This window comes from Lepidochelys olivacea (assembly GCF_965140295.1).
Source record: "Lepidochelys olivacea isolate rLepOli2 genome assembly, chromosome: 8".
In the NCBI taxonomy this organism is placed as follows: domain Eukaryota; kingdom Metazoa; phylum Chordata; order Testudines; family Cheloniidae; genus Lepidochelys; species Lepidochelys olivacea.
The window spans coordinates 79,523,318-79,540,082 of NC_140418.1; positions in this window are offsets into that span (position 1 = coordinate 79,523,318).

Consider the following 16,765-nt stretch of genomic DNA (forward strand, 5'->3'; position numbering starts at 1 on the left):
CCCAAGACTGTCTAGCATTTTCTTCATTACATTCAACAGATGTTTCTTTTTTAAAAAAATACTGGCATAGTGCTAGGTAATTTTGGTCCTGACACAGATTCTACAACAGTTAAGCCCTGTGAAAATCTTTCTAGACTTTGCAACCAGAAGTGGCAATTCGACTAGCTAACTAAAGTCTTTACGATACGCAGCATAAAGTATGGTTGCCAATAGTACTTTAAACTGATCAGAAGTGCATGGGTAGTTTTCTTCATTGAGTATTACAGTGGTTTTCAAACTGTGGGTCGGGACCCAAAGTGGGTTGCAACCCTGTTTTAATGGGGTCACCAGGGCTGGCATTAGACTTGCTGGGGCCCAGGGCCAAAACCAAAGCCTGAGCCCCACTGTCCAGGGCCAAACTGCAATGGCTTCAACCATGAGCGGCGGGGCTCAGGTTACAGTAAGAAGCTCATTTCCTACCTGTGAAAAACCACATTATCTGTTCCTGTTCCAGTAAAGGGGGTGGGTGGGTAGACTGCTAATATTCCAAAGCTTTTCTTCCAGTAATCCTCTTTCCCCTCACCAATGATATATGTTAATAAATACTAAAACTTCACAGAGCCCAGGACAGGCAATGAAAATAATTGCAAACACAAACAAAATTACAACGTGAACTTGGGAAGAATATGGCAAAATCACTTAATACTTTAATAGGAGACATAACCATTGAATTAAAACATGACAAACTACTACTAAACAGAAAAGGAGTACTAGTGGCACCTTAGAGACTAACCAATTTATTTGAGCATAAGCTTTCGTGAGCTCATCGTGATGTCGGATGAAGTGAGCTGTAGCTCACGAAAGCTTATGCTCAAATAAATTGGTTAGTCTCTAAGGTGCCACTAGTACTCCTTTTCTTTTTGCGAATACAGACTAACAGGGCTGCTACTCTGAAACCTACTACTAAACAAATATTTATTAATAAGAGATACAATGTCTCTCATTGGCTTGATGGGCCCTGCAGTCTTGTGCTAATCCTAGCTGCAGATTCTAAATACTTACTCCAGAGTTGTTTACAACTGTCATGTCTCAGTGCGAGCAGACTCAGCTGATGCTCTGGGACAAGCTGCTTCGGTACTTTAATAAGAACAGACATTGGGAGTTTCATTTTGGGTTAATTGACAAATGGCTGGTCCAACTAGGGGTCAGTAATGGAAAAAGTCAACATTCAGGTTGTGTGTATGGTATGGAATTGTTCTGGGAAAAATTGCATTTGTGTAACCCGTGTTGACCGTCTCTGGTGGTAGCACCAATTGGAGTGTAGCATACACAAGATTCTGGCAGCTTCTGGTGTTTTTTTTTCTCCATGTCAGTTAAGTAACCGGGAGTGTGTTAGGGTCAGGTTGAAAGGAGGGTGTATACAGCAGGGGATAAAATATGCCATTACAAATTATTTACAGAGAGAGAGTAAAAGAAAATAAATGAAAAAATATGAAGGTTAAGGGAGAAGGTAAGGTTTTGAAATAGCAACCAGAATGTATTGAACAATAAGCTGGAGAACTATAGTTAAAAGGGAATTACAACTTTAAAAAAGGATTAGAACAACCAACCAACACTGTGAGGTCATAAATGCATTTATGACTACCTCAGTCAACGTCTTGATGGGTGCTGCAAACACAAACTCAGCTGCTAGGGACAGGTTTTGAGGGAAGCTTAGGGCTCAAGTCCACGCCCTGGGAGGTCATGGGCAGGGAATCAAAGACATTAAGAAGTAGCAACAGGTAAAAGTAGGCATGCAGGCTATTGCATGAGGAAAGTGGGGCCATAAGAGGAAGAAGCATGGGTGGCTCAGCTCCCAGAGAAACTGAGGTTGGCAGGGGCTACCCTCACTGCCCTGATCATGATGGGTGTGAGGAGTTTGACACCACAGGGGTGCATCACCAGTAACATTGTAAGTGTGAGCAATAGGACGGATGAGGACACTGCAACGCATGGACTGGACACATGCACTTTATAGGTCATTTATTGCAATAGCCATGTTGTACAGTCACAGACTCCACTGTCACCTGTCCTACTGTCCAGAGAGGGATCACAGCAACAAAGAAGCACCATAATTCCATTTCCCATTAATCCTGTCACCTCTCTCCCAGTCCCAGGAAAGCAGGTCAAGAAAGGCATCAGTCTTACATATTGCCACTTGTCACTCCAGTGTGGGTCTTCAGGTAGTGCACTGCAGGGTGTCTGATAGTGGTACACACTGCACAAAGAAAGCTTTTCACAGTCCAAAGGTTTCTGTTTCCCATGTAGCACATCACCAGGTGATGCACCCCAGTCCTTAAAGAACAAGCCCCCCTATCAGCACTGAATTGGAGCACCTCACCAACATCATCTTGCACATTGCCTCACTGCCTTGTCTGAAACCTCCATTACTTCACCTTCATTTCCCACGACCTGGCACATCTACGACATCACCACAGACCCCAAGTGCAGACCCGATGTTACCCTGCTGCATGCGTCCACTGGAACACCATCACCATCTGGCATGTCCCTTGCAACATTCTGTTCCTCTGCTGTTTCCCCTGTGATCCTGCTCTCGACCAGCTCCCTCCTTGTCCACAGCCCGCCACTGATCCAGTAAGTGAAACATCACAGGCAGGGTGCCCTGGATATAGCTCCCTCAAACAACACAACATCAGAATCTAGGCTTATCTCATCCCAAGCTCCGGATGAGCCCAGGGAGCCACCAAATGCACAACCGGTCCCAGTTCTGGTAATACAAGACTGTTTCTGCTTCCTTGTCATCCAGAATAAGGCCCTGGTGCGAAAAATTGCAGGGCTTAGAAGGGGGCATCCAAAAGGTCTCAAATGGGTGATGTGGCACTGGGATCTACAGATCAAAGAGGCACACGTGAGCAATGTCATCCACAATGGTGTTACAAGGTCATTTTAGCTCAGAATGAGACGCTGGACAGACTAGTTCTGGCAGTGAATTGAATAGCTGATGTATTGCTAATGCCACCCAGAACCAGGATGCATCTCTTCTCCCTAGGAAGCAACCCATGCCAGTGGGGCCTCAGCACTCACCTACTGAATGTGTCAGAGACCAAGCCCCACCCAGACCCCCAGAGTGTTACTGTCATCACCTGGAGCCTGGGTACCCCAATTTTGGTCCCCCCACCTCTCCTATCTCCTTTTCTCCTGGCTTCCCTTTTCTCTCTCCTCCTACTTCTTCATCGTGTTTTCCTGTTCTCTCTCCCCCCACTCACTCTCTTTCCTACTCCCTCTTGCTCTTCTGCTCCTGCTCTTTCTCTTCCTCTGACATTTTCTCTGCTCTCTTCTGTCACCCTCTCTGCCTCCTATTTCATCACACGCCCCTCCTCTCTTTCCCCCACTGTTTTCCCTGCTGACCCCAGGTGTCCCTCCATCATGCCCCCTCATCTGTCTCTGCCTTGTCTCTCAGTGTTGTTTGTCCAATACCTCATTTCTTTTCTCTCTGACAGCTTCAGTCAGCCCTCATTGAATGTCTTGTTCCCTGTTGTGCAATCTTACTCACCCCATGTATTTTAGCCCTTCCTCTTGCCCTCCTCTGTCTTCACACCCATGTACTCCTCCACCCCTTCACCTTCCCCACCTCCCAATCCATTTCCTGACCCACACCCTTCCCTGTCTGGGGTCCTCTCTCTCCTTCCCCCTCCCCCACTGAAGAAGCTATTGCACCCAACATATATTTTCCCATTGCCTCTCCCTGGACACAGCCTCCCCCAGCAACTTAGACCATTAGACATTCCCGCCCCCATTTCCCCACATCTCCATAGAGACCGAAACAGAAATTCCCCATCATCAGGCCCTTCCCACTGCCAAGGCTTCCCCATTGTCCTCACATGTGACTACATAATCCTGACAAATATGGCCCCCCTGAGTGTCTGCATGTCTCTTCAAGCTGGCCAAGAACATGTGGAGATAGTCACTGCCAGGCTTGGGCTTTGTAGACACTCCACAGGGAAAATGTGGAAGTATGAGGTGTTAAGCGGTGGTGGGCTTCTGCTTTTAACACCTCCTTCGCTGATAGCCCCACTTCCTACAGCACCACACCTTGATAGCCCACCCCACTGTACATGTCTGTAAAGCAGTTTTTTAACTGGATACCATTTCAATACTGTTCTGTTTTTACCCTTATTATCCTTATTTTACCATTATTCTTAACGTTATTTTAGCATTACATAAGAACATAAGAACAGGATCAGACCAAAGGTCCATCTAGTCCAGTATCCTCTCTTCTGACAGTGGCCAATAGTAGTTGCCCCAAAGGGAATGAACAGAACAGGTAATCATCAAGTGATCCATCCCGTCACCTATTCCCAGCTTCTGGCAAACAGAGGCTAGGGACACCATCCCTGTGCATCCTGGCTAATAGGCATAGATGGTCCTACCCTCCGTGAATCTATCTAGTTCTTTTTTGAACCCTGTTTTTATCTTGGCCTTCACTACATCCTCTGGAAAGGAATTCCACAGGTTGACTGTGTGTTGTGTGAAAAAATACTCCCTTTTGTTTGTTTTAAACCTGCTGTCTATTAATTTCATTTGGTTACCCCTAGTTCTTGTGTTATGAGGAGTAAATAACACTTCCTTATTTACTTTCGCCACACCAGTCATGATTTTATAGACTATCATAGCCTCCCTTACTTGCCACTTTTCCAAGCTGAAAAGTCCCAATCTTATTAATCTCTCCTCATATGGAAATTGCTCCATACTTCTAATAATTTTTGTTGCCCTTTTCTGAACCTTTTCCAATTCCAATATATCTTTTTCTGAGATGGGGCGATCACATCTGCACACAGTATTCAAGCTGTGGGCGGACAAGGATTTATATAGAGGCAATATTATATTTTCTGTCTCATTATCTATCCCATTCTTAATGATTCCCAACATTCTGTTCACTTTTTTGACTACCACTGCACATTGAGTGAATGTTTTCAGAGAAGTATCCACGACTCCAAGATCTCTTTCTTGAGTGGTGACAGCTAATTTAGACCCCATCATTTTATAAGTATAGTTGAGATTATGTTTTCCAGTGTGCATTACGTTGCATTTTTCCACACTGAATTTCATCTGCCATTTTGTTGCCTAGTCCCACAGTTTTGTGAGATCCCTTTGTAACTCTTCACAGTCTGTCTGGGATGTAACTCTCTTGAGTAGTTTTGCATCATCTGCAAATCTTGCCACCTCACTGTTTACCCCTTTTTCCAGATCATTTATGAATATGTTGAATAGGACTGGTCCTACTACAGACCCCTGGGGGACACCACTATTTAACCTCTCTCCATTCTGAAAACTGACCATTTATTCCTACCTTTTGTTTCCTATCTTTTAACCAGTTACCGATTCCTGAGAGGACCTTCCTTCTTATCCCATGACAGCTTACTTTGCTTAAGAGCCTTTGGTGAGGGACCTTGTCAAAGGTTTTCTGAAAATCTAAGTACACTATATCCAACGGATCCCCCTTGTCCACATGCTTGTTGAACCCCCCAAAGAATTCTATTAGATTAGTGAGGCATGATTTCTCCAAAAAACATGTTGACTCTTCCCCAACAAGTCATGTTCATCTATGCCTCTGACAATTCTGTTCTTTACTGTAGTTTCAACCAGTTTGCCCGGTACTGACGTCAGACTTACAGGCCTGTAATTGCCAGCATCACCTCTGGAGCCTTTTTAAAAAGTTGGCGTCACATTAGCTATCCTCCAGTCATCTGGTACAGAAGCTGATTTAAATGATAGATTATATACCAGAGTTAGTAGTTCTGCAATTTCACATTTGAGTTCCTTCAGAACTCTTGGGTGAATACCATCTGGTCCAGGTGACTTATTACCATTTAGTTTATCAGTTTGTTCCAAAACCTCCTCTAATGACACCTCAATCTGGGACAGTTCCTCAGATTTGTCACCTAAAAAGAATGGCTCAGGTTTGGGAATCTCCCTCACATCCTCAGCCGTGAAGACTGAGGCAAAGAATTCATTTTTCTCCACAATGGCCTTATCATCCCTGAGTGCTCCTTTAGCATCACAATTGTCCAAAGGCCTCACTAGTTGTTTAGCAGTCTTCCTGCTTCTGATGTACTTACATTTTTTTTTGTTATTATTTTTTGAGTCTTTGGCTAGCTGTTCCTCAAATTCTTTTTTGGCCTTCCTAATTATACTTTTATACCTCATTTGCCAGAGTTTATGCTCCTTTCTCTTTTCCTCAGGAGGATTTAACTTCCACTTTTTAAAGGATGCCTTTTTGCCTTTTACTGCTTCTTTTTACTTCATTGTTTAGCCACAGTGCCACTTTTTTGGTTCTCTTATTATGATTTTTAATTTGGGGTATACATTTAAGTTGAGCCTCTATTATGGTATTTTTAAAAAGTTTCCATGCAGCAGCTTGCAGGGATTTCACTTTTGGCACTGTACCTTTTAATTTCTGTTTAACTAATGAACTTCCTCATTTTTGTGTAGTTCCCCTTTCTGAAATTAAATGCTATCGTGTTGGGCTGCTGTGGTGTTTTCCCCACTACAGGGATGTTAAATTTAATTATATTATGGTCACTCTTACCAAGCTGTTCAGCTATATTCATCTGTGGGATCAGATCCTGTGCTCCACTTAGGACTAAATCTAAAATTACCTCTCCTCTTGTGGGTTCCAGAGACTAGCTGCTCCAAGAAGCAGTCATTTAAGGTGTCAAGAAACTTTATCTCTGCATGCCGTCCTGAGGTGACATTTACCCAGTCAATTATCATCATGAGAATTCTTTCATTGTTTTAACTGATCCTTATTTTAACCTTTTATCTCTGAGCAGAACATCCAGTGCCATTTTGTTTGAGTGTGTCACCTACAGAATTTTAAGGACATCATCTTATCTTTCTGATTTGGAACACGATGCTTTTTTAACTCAGAGCACCTGACCATTTGGCATTTTTAACTCAGAGTGTTTTTGAACCTTGTATTGTTTTAATTCAGATTTATATTGTTTCTGTATTTTATTCAGACCCTTATTTGTGGAATTTTATGCAACTTCTTTAGTTAGGTACCACTCCTCCCTCCCCCAGCATTTGTGTTGCACTAAATAGACGTAAATTTTGGCATACACTTTGGAGTCTCTCTTTCTTTTTTGCTAAAATTCATTTTAAGTAACAGGTACCTGCTGATGGTCTAGAACACCTCTCACAGGAGCTGATTCCATATGCTCCTTCCTCTGTCAACAAGGGACTGTTGCCGCTGGGCCTGTCATGGATATTGATGGCGCCCCTCCTTGAGAGCCACAACCTCCTGCTACTCTTCCTCTTTCTCCTCCTCTGCCGCTACCTCTTCCTCTTTCCCCGCATCTCCTTCTTCTGTGGGTGGCCCCTCAGAAACAGGAATCCCACAAATGCACCATTCCAGGAAGATCTCACACACCTTTCTGTGGCTGTACTGTAGTGTATCACAAGAAACATGGAGACACCTCCAAACTTTGCCCCTTCAGCTTGATGTCCCCCATTTTCTGTAGTGGGTGATGGACTTTCACTAACTGCCTGTGATGCTGCGTCCTGGCCAACCTTAAATTTATAACAATCCTTTTTGTGGACAATTTTCCATAGTACCACCATTTACTGAACTGCTTCTCTTCATGTTTGCAATATTGCCAATTTTCATTCTTCTACAAACCAAATTTAACATTTTTTCCAATTGTTTAAAAATGTCACAAACCAAATTAGAATCCCCTTTTCCATCATGCATATTAGACATGTCTGTACTGACAGCTTTCATCTTCCTAGAGGCTCCTTCATAGAATATCAGGGTTGGAAGGGACCTCAGGAGATCATCTAGTCCACCTCCCTGCTCAAAACAAGATCAATCCCCAATTTTTGCCCCAGATCCCTATATGGCCCCCTCAAGGATTGAACTCACAACGCTGGGTTTAGCAGGCCAATGCTCAAACCACTGAGCTATCCCTCCCCCTTTCTTTACTGATGGGCTGCTGCAAGGAAAGAATCAACTTCCATGGCAAATTTCACAGCGTCTTGAAGTGTCCTTAGCCTCCTTTCACTGACCTGAAAGTCAAATCCAGATGAGCATCTATGAATTGGTGAATTGCTAATTTATCCTGGCAGGACTTGTTAGTATCTGGATATGCCAGGAACACGTCTCCTTTGGTCTTCTGCCAGTTCAGGTGGTCTCCCTTCTATCCATCTCATTCTAGCTCTTAGCTGTTCCCTGGCCAGCTCAGATGGATGGTTGGTGCTGAACTGCATATCAAGAGCGTGTACCAGATGTGTTTAACTCAGTCTCTTTTCTGGAGGTATGTTCTGCAACACCACTGGAGTTGGGCCCCTCAGGTTGGCTGCTAGAAACTCCCCTCTCTGTCTATCTCTGTAGCCATTCATTTGGGCTGTGAAGTTAAACTGAGACAAATAAGCCTCCCAAGGGGTCTCAGCCCTACTACACTGATTCACCCTTCTGCTGGGCTTGGCCAGGCTAGATGATAAGTCTTCCCACTGCTGCTGGGCTAGTGAGCAAGGCTCCCTGCTGCCTTTTGCATGACCATTCAGAAGTGATGGAAACAGGGCTGCTAGCCCCCTGCGGGTAGAACAGCAGAGATAACAGAAAAAGCGCTGGCAGCTGGAACTCAATGCCTGAAGCTCCCAAACTGGGACAGTGGGTTCTGGGGGCCAACCAGAATCCCAGACAGTTGGGAGGGATGTGATTGTTTCAAAAAGCTATGTTGAAAAGTACTTACAGATAAAAAAGTTACTCACACTTTAAGTACCTTTAAATGTACTTAAATACAAGTACTAAGTACAGAATATTTAAAGCACTTAAATACAAGTATGTAGAATACTTCAATACACTTAAGTACATGGGAACACTGAATTAAAGACTGTATCATAATGTACGTGTGCAGTGGGGTTGAATTAAAGTTGCACAGGCAACAAGGGTTGGAATCTTGAGATCCACAGAACAGACCTCTGCCACTTGTGCTAGCAGAGTAACTGGTACAGTACTAAGGTGTTCTCCTTTATGTGGACCAGCCATTAGAAGGGAATGGGATACACACTTTATTAGTGTGTAGACACTGCGTTCCTTACATCGGCTGTTGGCTATCATTCTTGTAAATTTCACGGCTCCATTGGAGGCTTAAAATTTACAAGAAAGCTAACTCCTGGCTCCCAGCCGGGCTGCCACCCGGTCTCCACTCCAAACCGGGCTGCCACCCAGACTCCTGGCTTGGGCTGCCACCCAGGCTCCCTGCTGGGAACCTTGCTGTGCCCCAGGATCCTGGCTCCCTGCCCAGCTGGGAACCAAAAGTCCGATTGCCGCGGGGCAGGAGAAAGCACCGGGTCATTAACCTGTGCCAGCCCCTGCTCAGCTGGGACTGCCTCCTACCTGCAGACTATCCAGTGAATGATGTGGGGCAGGGGAGAGAAGCGAGTGATGGATTCCAGGCCTTGGAGGGAGGAAGCGGAGCAGGGGGGTGAGGCCTCAGGGAAAGAGGCAGAGCAGGGGGTGAGGCCTGGGGAGAAGAGGCAGGGCAGGGTGTGGGGCCTCAGGGGTCTAGTTACCAGCAATTAGAAAGGTGGCAACCCTACTGATTTTGGTACATTTCTGGTGCAAGGCCAGCAGAACTGTGGACTTTAGTCAGAGTACCAGGAATGACCATGCGTACTAGCAAATAGTGAAGAAACTGATAGCTTTGCAAATTTACCAGCCCAGTGACCAGTGCAGGGAGTGGATTAAGTGGCTCAAGAGAGAGTACTGGAAAACCAACTTGCCAAAATCATGCGTGTTTTATGAGGAATTTGACTGGGTACTGGGCCCTGCACCCAGCGTGGAGCCAACCATAGTGAATGATGATCTGGTCACCTGGGATGGTGCCCTGCTGGCCCCAGAGTCCAGCATGGGGGCTGATGGGAGCCAGCAACAGGCACTGAGTGGAGACAGGGAAGTCACTCTGTTGCTGAAACCAGTTCCAGAGCAGGCTTTGGAGCAGCAGCAGTACCTTCTGGGTCAGCACTCAGAGGAGCTGATGCACTCCCTGAGAAACAGCCCGCTGTGGAGCTTGAAGCAGACAGAGAAGCCACCCCTCGAGCCTGGTAAGTTTCTGGCTCCATTTTAATGTTTATTAATACAGTAATGGGAGGGATTTCTGCTCCAATGCAAAACAAATGCCGGATTGTGTGCCAGGAGCATGGCTCCCTCATCACCAAATGGAGTTCAAAATGGCAAACAGTAAATAGCACCTTTAAAGTGTATTTTGACTAGAAAGGCACAGATTTTTGCTAGGGCCATTCCTGTTCATGAAAAATGATAACTTTACATTGTTATACCTGTAAGTATGCCACTCTGCAACCATTCTACGGTCTATCGAGCCACCTAGAAACAGTGAACTCTGTGTGTTCGGGGAGATGTGTTACATTCACAAACCTTGTCCATTTCAGGTAGATGTGGTTCATGTAGTCCATAGATGACAAAATCTTTTATCCCAAATATGACTGCAGTTTGAAATTTTGTTCAGAAATGTACCAGGGGTAGGGAGGAGGAAGGCTGTGGATTTCTGCATGTTTGCATACAGTCTTAACAGGAAGTGGGAGCTAACACAGCATCCTGTTGATTCCCTCATGAATTGAACCAATCCTCAGTGCTGATAGCTGCAAACTTTACCTGAAGTTCCAGACATGTATTTTAGGGAAGGGCATATTTTCCAGGGCCATCTTAGTAGATGTTTAGCCAACACCACTCATAGATGTGCTGTTCAGTCACTATATGTTTGAATACTTCTGTTGCATAAATTGCAGGTTTCCCAGCAGCAGCTTGGAATAACATCTCCCTTTGACAGTCAGGCACCACAAGAACTGTTATGCCCTCCAAAATGTGGAAGGCCTGAAATCATAGAAAAAGCTTTTGTAGCACAGCCGCTGATGGCGGCTTTCCTCCTCCCCGCACCCCCCCCAATGCAAGTAGTTTTGCAATTTTCTAAAATCAGAAAAGCAACTTTGCATTTTTAACTTACCATTGTTTCTGCAATTCTTTTGCTGCAGTTAACCTAGCTGTGTCCAGAGAGCTTCTGTTGTCTAAAGCAGCCTTCTCAGAAAATAATGAAGTTCAGTTTGTTAAAAGTATCATTTTAGCAAATGATAAAGGATTTTTTCTGTGTTCATGCCTGCAATGAACTATATGAGACAATAATCCTCTGTGTGTTGTCCTGTTGCAGGCTCTGCAACCTCTACTGGCTGCAGTATCTCCACAGCTTTTCCACTCTGCAGCAGAAGCCTGGGCCAAGGTAGTTTCATGGACCATTCCAAGAGGAAGTGTTTCCATGATGAACTTATGGTTGAAGTTCTGGACAGGGCTAACCAGCAAGCCCACTACCAAAGACAGAGGGACTTGTGGCTAGAAGAAGGGCATGCTGCAAGGCAACAGAATATGCTCGGGCTGGCTGCACAGCTTGAGGACAGGGTTTCAGTATGTGAGTAGGCACTTGCTTCTCAGTTCCTGGAACAGGAATGGTGACTAAGTGAGGAGGACAGAGCTCATCAGAAAGAGTTGCTTGAGTGTCTCATCTCACTCATGATAAGAGTATGGCTACTGCTGCATCACTGACACCATGGCCTGAGTCCCTTGCGTGCTACCCTGTGCTGCGGTCCAAAAGCAGCTTGGAAGACTACATGCCTGGGTGGCACATGGAATCAGGTCCCATGAGTTGCTGGGCAGGGCAACCTTGCCCCATACAGCCCTCCATATTGACCTCCTCCCCTGTGGATACCTCCACCTCGCTCCCACAGCACCACTAGCACAGGACAGAAGGGAAAGGAGAACAGGTGGTCAGGGGTAGAGTGTTTCTGTCTTGTACATGATTTTACTGTTTGCACTTTCATGCACTTTGTTTTGATTTTTTTTCCCCTGTAAGGTTCTGTTGTTACTAGTGTTTTGGTGTGGGAATGGCAGCTGGCCTGCCTGGGAAAGGGTCAGCGTACTTTTCTAATACCTGTTTATAAATAAAGTTTTTTATTTCATCAGGAAAGTTTATTTCTGTCACTGCTTCACATCACATGATGCATATTCAACATAATAAAGGTAAGCACGTGATCAGGGACAACTGGGAATTAGTATGCAAAGACTTTCCCTCAATATAGTTATCTATAGTAATTCATACTTCAATCATTTCCTTACATCAATTCATACTGTGAAGAACCCCCTCCTCTCATTTTTATAAGTGGTCATGTCATTCATAAGAATATTGCATGGCACTAAAATTCCATGCAGACAGCATTGATGACACTGGCATCCAAATGGGTCTGTAAACATATCAAACGGGATTTCAATCTGCCAAAAGCACATTCAACAACCATTCTGAACCTGCTAAAAGTGTAATTAAGCCATCTTTTGCCAGGGCCTCTGAAATCAGGGTACTGTTTCATAAGCCAAGGCAAAGGTTTTCAGGGTCCCTCCCAGAATAATGGTGAGGACAGTAACTCCATTTGTGACAATGTCATTTGGTGCCATAGTGTCCCAGCCTGTCCATGAATGTAGACTCCTGATCAGTGGAAAACCCTGGCATCATAAACTTTTCTAGTGCAACCCATGCTGACATTCGTAAATCACCCTTTGTGGTCCATGAGGGCCTCCATAACAATAGAGTAGTACCCTTTATGGTTTATCTTCTCCTTGAGAAGTGAAAACTATGGGCACATGAATCCCATCAATGGCCACAGCGTAGTCTGGAAATTCCATTAACTCAAAGCCAGCAATTACTTCAGGAATATCTTTTATGCCAGCCACCTTGGGGTAAATCACATGCCTGATTGCCTCAGAAACTTCTGCAACCACTTTACACAAGTTGACTTTCCAGCACCAAACTGGTTTGCAATGGACCTGTAGCAGTTTGGCATAGCCAGCTTCTAGATGGCTACAGCAACCCACTTCTGGATTTGCAGAGTTGATCTCATGCATGTATCTTTATGCTGGAGGGTCTGGACAAGCTGCTTTCAAAGATCCAGAAATATAGCTTTCTTCATGCAAAAGTTCTGGACTCACTGCTGGTCATCACAGGCCTTCATGACAATGTGATCCCAGCAGTCTGTGCTTGTGGCCTTGCTCCAAAAACATCGATTTACACCAAGGGCCCAAGTGTATTGAGAAACATCTGCCAGTTTGAGTCTGCCATGCCTGTGTACTCCTCCTCTTCTGCTTCCTCCTCTTCCTGCTCTATCATAGTCTGTGTCAGGTGCCTTTGGTGGGTCAGAAAATGTTGCTGAAATCTCCACAAGCATCTCATGGCAGCTCTGCTCATTTCCTAACACAGGAGTGAAAGTGCCTCTTCCTTGTTGCTGGCTCCGGGAGCTGGGAATCACACAGACCAAAATGACTGCTCAGCAGGATGTGTTGGGGCTGTTCAAACTTCCTGTAATTTGCAGGGTGGACAGTCAAGTTTTCCCACACTGCACCATGGTCAAAGGGCTAGAGTGGCCACATTTCGAGTGGGTGCTAGAGAGTCTGCGATATGGTTGATTTGACTCAGGTCTGCATGCTGCAGTGTGGATGCCAGAGCCCCAGGTTTGAACCTGGCTTAGAAAATTCTTAATCTAGGGTTAACAATCAGTATAGATACTCAAGCCCCGGGTTCTCTAACCTAGGGTCAGTTCACTCGAGTCCCACTAACCCTGGCCTTACATTGCAGTGTAAACATACCCACTGTTTCTGCACTGGTTTGTGTGTCTTTGGGCACATCCCATGGTTCTTTGTGCTAGACACCTAGGATTCTTTTTCTGTAAACTGTGAGAAACTTGTTTGTCCTTGGTGGGGAGGAATTGTGGGAAGGGCATTGGAGGACTATCAACACTCAAGTGATTTTGCCTGCATCGTCACTGCAAAGTGGGCAGACTCCAGCCTGAGGTAAACTGGAGCTCAGGTTTTAATTCACATCTCTATGCTGGGAAACTAACCTAGACTTAAAACACCTCCAAACCTGAGTCAAAGTTATGTATGGATGGGTAGGAGTGTAACCATACCCTAAAATTGTTTCTAAACTGAACTGAAGTCAATGAAGCTATGAGTTATGTTCAAATCAATCCATCCATGGCTTGAGATATTATTAGTATTTGATATTCAGAGTTTGTATGAAAATTGGATAGACTTGAAGAAAAGCTTATAATTTAAAAATAAATTACTATGTAAAATATTATTAATGTGCAAGACTAAAAATAAAACTCAGCTTTCATGTATACTCAGTATCTTATGATATTTTGATTTTTTGACTCAATCCACTGGTTCATATCTTCTAGACAGGCAGTTTTCTCTTACTCCTGCTCTCTGATGCAACATTTAGTACTCTTCAGTTCCCATACAACTGTTCCTCTTTTTATTTATCTCGGACACGACAAAAATTAAATAAAAATGGTGTTCTTTCTTCTTTCTCCTCTTTCCCCTGTCTCCTGGGCTGCAAGGGACCTATCTGCTGAGCGCCTATCTGTGAGACTCTCAGTGAGTGGAACAGGGCGTATATAACTTGATACCCAAGAAGAAGCACAGACCTTGCTGCATGAGGGGGAGGTTGGACCAGAGCCAGGGGCCAGAATCAACAAAAGAAGGCCTAGACAAAGTCTCAGTCTCACCCTGGGGCACCTAATATACCAGACATTATCCTGAGAAGCTGAACCACACCAGACCTGACGTATATGAGCCAACTCAGACTGGACCACACTTAAAGGATAGCAGCTGGACTAACTCAGAGAAGGGGAGACAGAGCAGGGTGAAGCAGATCAGCTTCTCACAGAGGGGAGGAGCCAGACCTGTTGGTCCAAAGCCCATCTTTTTGTAATGAGAGCTGGTTAAGAGCAGATCTAGGCAAGTGCTGACACACCTTCACTTCTTGAGGAAATACCTGCATTTTCTGCAGGGCAGTTGTGCTTCTCTGTGTGGGCGGTGAATACCATGGCCTTTCTGTTAGTGGTAATTAGGCATGGCTGGTACTACATTAATAAAACATACCTGCATGTACTGAAGAAAAAAGTTTCTCTGATACCGGGAGTATGATTCATTTCTATCCAAATGGTTTACATAATTTATTACCTTCTGTCTTTTCATTATGTTTCTTTGTTTTCAGTTAATTGCTATTAAAGTATTTTTGTGTATTGTTGGAGTAGCTTCTAGGTACTAAATAGTGGTAGGTGTAGAATTCATAGCAAATCATTTATTAATTAAATTTTGTTTCTTTCTGCTTGCAAATTGTACACAAACAACTGACGATTTCCCCACTGTCCAAAATTATTACCAAGGAATTCCTACAAATAATTCTTTGACTGTAGATTGTTTGTGAACAGTTTGTTGCAAGTGCAATATTCAAGGTGTTTTTTCCCTCCTTTGCAGGTCATCTTTACCTGTAGGTAGAGTGGAGTCACAACAGGTGCTTCCATAATATGTATGTGCCAGGGACTAGTTGATTAAGCACCAGCGGTCTCCCTCGAAGGGAGAGGCACCAGAGTAGTCCTGTCCATTTCCGGAGCTGCTCTGTGACCCTGCCCTCTAAATCGTGCCAGTTCTTCGGCAGAGAGGGATGCTTGGCAGAAAGGTAAACACCGAGATAGAGCAGCGGACCCATGCTCCATCGGATGGTCTGAAGTGCGGGTGGGAGGGAGCTCGCCTGCCAGCCATCCCCGACCACCAGGCCAGAGCTCTTGACCCAGTTGACACAGGCAGAGGAGGCTGCCGAATAGATGGCCTGGCAAGCCTCCACCCACGCCAAGTCACCCGGGTCCTGGACCACGAGGAGCATGTCGTCGGTGTACGCCGACAGGATCAGCCACAATTCTGGATACCACAGCACCAACCCTGTTAACCTCCTGCAGAGGAGACAGAGGAAGGGCTCGATTGCCAGAGCGTACAGCTGGCCCGAGAGGGGGCACCCCTGCCGTACTCCTCACCCGAAGCTGACTGGTTCGATCAGGGTCCAGTTGAGCCTGACCAGACACTCTGGGGAGGCGTACAGCGCCTGGAGAAAACCCACAAACTGGGGTCTGAAGCCAAATGCTTGCAGAGTGTTCAGGAGATACCCGTGATCCACCCTGTCGAATGCCTTCTCCTGATCCAAGGACAGGAGGGCGAACAACATACCATCCCTACACCCGAGTTCCAAAAGGTCCTGGACCAGATATAGGTTGTCAAAGATGCTGCGGCCCGGGACAGTGTAGGTCTGGTCTGGGTGGACCACGTCCGCCAGCACGGACCCTAGCCGCAGCGAGATTGCTTTTGCCACGACTTTGTAAGTCCATGCTGAGGAGCGAGACGGGATGCCAATTTCATAAATTGCGGAGGTCCCCCTTCTTCGGCAATAAGGCGAGCACGGCTCGCCTGCACGAAAGAGGGACGACCGCACTCTGCAAGGACTCGGCCCAGACGGTGACTAGGTCTAGGTCGAGGACGTCCCAGAACACACTGTAGAACTCCACGGTCAGCCTGACCAGGCCTGGAGATTTATTGGTGGGCATGCGACGGAGGGCTTCCGAGAACTCGGCCAGAGTGAGAGGCAGCATGAGCCATTCTCGGTCGCCCGCGCTGACCGTAGGGAGCTCCTCCCAGAGCACTCTGCAAGCGTTAGGATCGGTCGGATCCGGGGAGAAAAGGCTTGCGTAAAAGGCTCTCGCCCTCCCGCACATCTCCACTGGATCCGTGAGGGGGGTGCCGTCTTCTGCCAGGATGCAGGTGACATGTTTCTTGGCCCCCCTCCTTTTCTCCAGGGTGTAGAAGAAGAGACAGATGCGGGATCGAACAAAGGCA